Raw genomic sequence first — 5,434 nt, 5'->3', positions numbered from 1 at the left:
AAAAGAGATAAGCCAATTCCTCATCTATCACTCTGGGGCCAAAAAGAAATAATATTCCCAGTTTACTGTTGGGAGAAATGTAATATTACAATGAAGAGGCCCAAATTTAATCCACCAGACATAAAGACCTACTCCTTAACCATGAAAGAGTTCTTTTGTTCCCAGCATCTTGATTTCATCTAGGATATATTTACTATCTACCAGGGACATTTATGTTTTGAATTACAGAATCCTAGGTTTTTCGAAGACAAACATTTTAAAACCTGGAAACTATAGTTATATCTCAGATCTCTTTGCTTATTTTTTCCTGATGACTGGTAGTGATTTAATTTTGGTATTTTAAAGATTAAAAACTCTATAAGCATTAACGCCTCATTTAATTCAATTTCACAGAAAGTCTGTGAATGTGAATCTAATGGACCATTTGGTGAGTCTTCTCTAGTTCCTAACAGTAAGAGACATTAATCATTCCTTAGTCACACAGAATCATCTGTATTGTGCATCATGTTCTTCATATTGTAATTGATGTTTGGAATCTGTTTGCTCTGTTCATGTTGAATGTAAATACCTTCTGTTAGTAAATGTTTTTGACATTAAGCACTGCTGCTCAGTAAGGAAGAAAATGAAAATGAACATTATCGTTGCCACTAGTCAATCAATGATTCAAAAACTCAATAGGTGTGGAAGTTGAGAAGATACTCGGTATAAAAATTAATAGGAATTACTGCTGACATCATTTGTTACTGACTCCTTTAAGGAAACAAATAGAAGATTTTCAAATTTCATTAAAAATAGATATTCTACCTATATTTCTAATGCAAATAGTTTTAGAGATATTCTGCGCTATTAAAAGGAAATTTATTCTGCATGCGAAGACTTTAACCCAAACAGTAATAAAGCAATTTGACCTAGAATTTCCACTTTGGATACTTTTATGTTTCTATTCAGATTAAATTTTATTAGCTGTAATAAGTCTGTAATTAATTGCTTTTAGATGGTTACATAAGCAGATCCAATTATATGTTTCTGATAATTTTAGTTATAGATGACTTAGACACATGTGTGCACTCTTGCTGAACATGGTAAAATAATCCATTTATTCTTTCAACAAATATATATTGATCATCTACCATGTGCCAGGGTTATGTGCATAATATCTTTTTAATTTTTTTTGTATTTTCCATAAAAGTTGAATAATAAAAGTAAAACTTTATTTAGAGATGCCTGTAATTATGCAACCGTGACCCTCTGGTAATAAGTATTTCTTCAAACAGTGCTGGCATTGTGAATAAGCAAAACAAAACACATATTATCATTTGTCTTTTTTCTTTGCTGAACCAGAGCAACACAGACTATAGAATGTCACATTAGCTGCGCACTCCTACTGATTGGCCTAATACTTGTAACTTCACTCTTATTTTTTAATCGCATGGAGGGTCCTCTGGGAGCAGAAGGCATGGCAGAGTTGGCAGTGCACAAGGGCTTCTGGTACTTGGCTCCGTACAAGGCTGGGCACGAGGGTGGTGGAGAGGGTGGGCCCCATGGCCCTGGAGCAGGGCCTGTGTTGTTGGTGACATCCCTGAACATCGCCACTACTGCCTCCCCCCATGAGCAGACCCCTGCCGCCCTAGGTGCTCAATAGGAGGTTCATCTGCTCCTCCCCTGACTGCAGCACCAATCACAGTAAGGCCTGGAAGCTAGAGGTGCACCTGCACAAGCACACTGGGAGACACCCTTTGTGTATGACCACCAAAAATGTGGCAAAGGGACTTCGTCAGGGACTGCCATCTGAGCCACCATGTCCTGATTCACAGGGACAGGGAAAGCCATTTGCACAGCTAGTGGCTGTGACCACAAATTTAACACAAAATCAAACCTGAAGAAGCATTTTGAGGGGCGCCTGGGTGGCTCAGTCGTTAAGCGTCTGCCTTCGGCTCAGGTCATGGTCCCAGGGTCCTGGGATCGAGCCCCACATCGGGCTCCCTGCTCAGCGGGAAGCCTGCTTCTCTCTCTCCCACTCCCCCTGATTGTGTTCCCTCTCTCGCTGTGTCTCTATCAAATAAATAAATAAAATCTTTAAAAAAAAAAAAAAGAAGCATTTTGAATGCAGACATGAAAATCAGCAAAAAAAGGTATCTATGCACTTTTGAAGGTTGTAAGAAGGCCTTTAAGAAACACCAGCAGCTGAGAATCCATCAGTGCCAACATTCCAGTGCCAGGACCACACACAAGTGTGCCCATGAAGGACATGGGAAATGCTTCACCTCACCCAGCAGGCTGAAACTACAAGGGAACGTCCACAGGTGGATGTGTCAAACAGAATATTCCTTTGTGGCAAAAACGTGGACAGAGCTTTTACAACATGTGAAAGAAACCCATAAAGAGGACATAAAATGCCAAGTATGCCAGAAAACATTTAAACACAAAGATTACCTGGACCCACAACTATATGGTCAATTAATCTTCGACAGAGCAGGAAAGAATGTCCAATGGAGAAAAGGCAGTCTCTTCAACAAATGGTGCTGGGAAAACTGCACAGCAACATGCAGAAGAATGAAACTGGACCACTCTCTTACACCACACACAAAAATAAATTCAAAATGGATGAAAGACCTAAATGTGAGATAGGAAACCATCAAGATCCTTGAGGAGAACACAAGCAGCAACCTCTGTGACCTCCGCTGTAGCAACTTCTCGCTAGACACATCTCCAGAGGCAAAGGAAACAAAGGAAAAATGAACTGTTGGAACTTCATCAAAATAAAAACTTCTGTGCAGCAAAGGAAACAATCAACAAAACTGAAAGGCAACCTACAGAAGGGGAGAAGATATTTGCAAATGACATATCTGATAAAGGGTTAATATACAAAACCTATAAAGAACTTATCAAACTCAAGGCCCAAAAAAACAAATAATGCAGTTAAGAAATGGGCAGAAGACATGAACAGACATTTTTCCAATGAAGACATCTGGATGGCTAACAGACATGTGAAAAGACGTTCAACATCACTCATCATAGGGAAATACAAATCAAAACTACAATGAGATACCACATCACACCTGTTGGAATGGCTAAAATGAACAACTCAGGAAACAACAATTTTTGGCGAGGATGTGGAGAAAGGGGAACACTCTCTTATTGTTGATGGGAATGCAAACTGGTGCAGTCAGTCTGTAAAACAGTGTGGAGGTTCCTCAAAAAGTTAAAAATAAAACTACCTTACAACCTAGCAATTGCACTACTAGGTCTTTAACCAAAAGATAAAAAAATACTGATTTGAAGGGGCACATACCCTCTGATGTTTATAGCATTATCAACAATAGCCAAATTATCGGGATGCCTGGGTGGCTCAGATGCTTAAGCATCTGCCTTCCACTCAGGTCATGATCCCAGGGTCCTGGGATCGAGCCCTACATTGGGGTCTGTGCTAAGCAGGGAGCCTGCTTCTCCCTCTCCCTCTGCCTGCCTGTCTGCCTCTCCCTCTGCCTGCCTGTCTGCCTACTTGGGATCTCTCTCTCTCTCTCTCTCTCTGTCAAATAAATAAATAAAATCTTTAAAAAAAAATAGCTAAATTATCAACAATAGCCAAATGTGTCTATCAAATGATAAATGGATAAAGAAGATGCGCCACACACACACACACATTTGTGTGTGTGTGTGAGTGTGTGTGTAATGGAATATTACTCAGTCATCAAAAGAATGAAATCTTGCCATTTGCGACAACATGGATGGAGCTAGAGTGCATTATGCTAAGCAAAATAAGTCAGTCAGAGAAAGACAAATACCATATGATTTCACTCAGATGTGGAATTTAAGAAACAAAACAGATGAACATAGAAGAAGGAAGAAAAAAGAGAGGGAAGCAAACCTTAAGACACTCTTAACAATAGAGAACAAACTGAGGGTTGATGGAGGGGAGGTAGGTGGGGGATGCGCTAGATGGGTGATGGGGATTAAGGAGGACACTTGTGATGAGCACTGGGTTTTGTATATAAGTGATGAATCACTGATATTCTACTCCTGAAACCAATATTACACTATATGTTAACTAACTAGAATTTAAATAAAAATTTGAAAAAAAAGAAATAAACACAAAGATTACGTTAAGCAACATATGAAAACTCACGCCCCAGAAAAGGATGTTTGCCAGTGTCCAAGAGAAGGCTGTGGTGGAAACTGCACAGCTATGTTGAACCTCCAGAGCCACATTCTCTCTTTTCACAAGGAAAGGCTCCCATTTACATGTGAACATGCCAGCTGTGGCAAAACATGTGCAATGGGACAAAGTCTCACTAGGCATGCTGTTGTGTGTGACTCTGACGAGAAGAAAATGAAGTTGAAGTAAAACCATCTCGTGAAGAATGGAGTTTGGCCCCTGGTCTCAGTGGATATATTCCTCCTACAGGAAACAAGAACAAGGCTTATCTGCACCTAAAGATGAACAGTCAGTGAACTGTACCGAGGACAAGGTGCCCCCGACAGTTGCAATACTTACTCTCAACTCAACATCAAATTGCCCGACTCAAAGGACTATAGACCAGCCAGCTCGGTTATTATCTCTCAGAAGCACATTTTTCTTTATTAAAATCACTGATGCACAACAACAAAAAGAAAGTACTTCAAATAAAAATAAACGTAGCAGTATTACAAAAATAACAGCCTTTTATTAAAAAAAAATAGTAATGATTCTTTCCCTTATTAGATGCTGTTGGGCTGTGACTAAGGCATAACTGGGACCCACTTGCCTGTTCTCTTCTCTCTCCCTCTCCTGGGTAGGTCATTGTATCTGGGGATGGATTTGACTTTCATTTTTATACTAGTTAAGAGTCTACATCTTGTATATTACAAATGGAAATGCACAAGGTTTATTTTTTTTTTTAACAGTTTATATATTTATTTGAGAGAGAGAGCAACAGAGAGAGCACAAGCAGGCAGAGGGAGAGGGAGAAACAGACTCCCCTCTGAGCAAGGGGCCCAACATTGGGCTCTATCCCAGGACTCTGAGATCCTGACCTGAGCTGAAGTTAGTTGCTTAACCGACTGAGCCACCCAGGTGCTCCACAAGGTTTATTGTTATTGTTGTTATCGGCATTGGTGATTTAGTTTCACTGAGGCTTCAACTCTTTCTCACTCAGTTCTCCGGCATTACCGGGTTGCCATATGGCTTTTCTGGATTCCATCTGCTTATCCGAACATCTTAAAATCAGATTTCACATAAAAATTCGGATTTCCCATGGAAGTTGAAAAGTCGGCCTGGCTGATTGTCGGTTCCCACAGGAAAATGACAGGCCTGGCTAAATGATGCCTGCTCCCTTTACATGTGGAACCATAGACCTTAGTGACCGCTCCAGCTTTCCTGAGACCAAGGGCAAGTGTCACCTTGCATTTACTTAGCAATAGTTATGTTGCCTTATTCAGATTGAGGGTTAGGAGA

The 5,434-nt window shown here is 40.2% G+C and overlaps 1 pseudogene; it reads left to right on the top strand.

The window, feature by feature from the left end:
* Positions 1-415: 415 nt before the first annotated feature.
* LOC116641978 lies at positions 416-5,201 on the top strand (annotated as a pseudogene).
* The last annotated feature ends 233 nt before the right edge of the window (positions 5,202-5,434 follow it).

Source organism: Phoca vitulina, unplaced genomic scaffold, assembly GCF_004348235.1.
Source record: "Phoca vitulina isolate PV1807 unplaced genomic scaffold, GSC_HSeal_1.0 scaffold22, whole genome shotgun sequence".
NCBI classification, from domain to species: domain Eukaryota; kingdom Metazoa; phylum Chordata; class Mammalia; order Carnivora; family Phocidae; genus Phoca; species Phoca vitulina.
The sequence above is the reverse complement of the archived record's forward strand: the minus strand, read 5'-3'. Positions and strand labels throughout refer to the sequence as shown.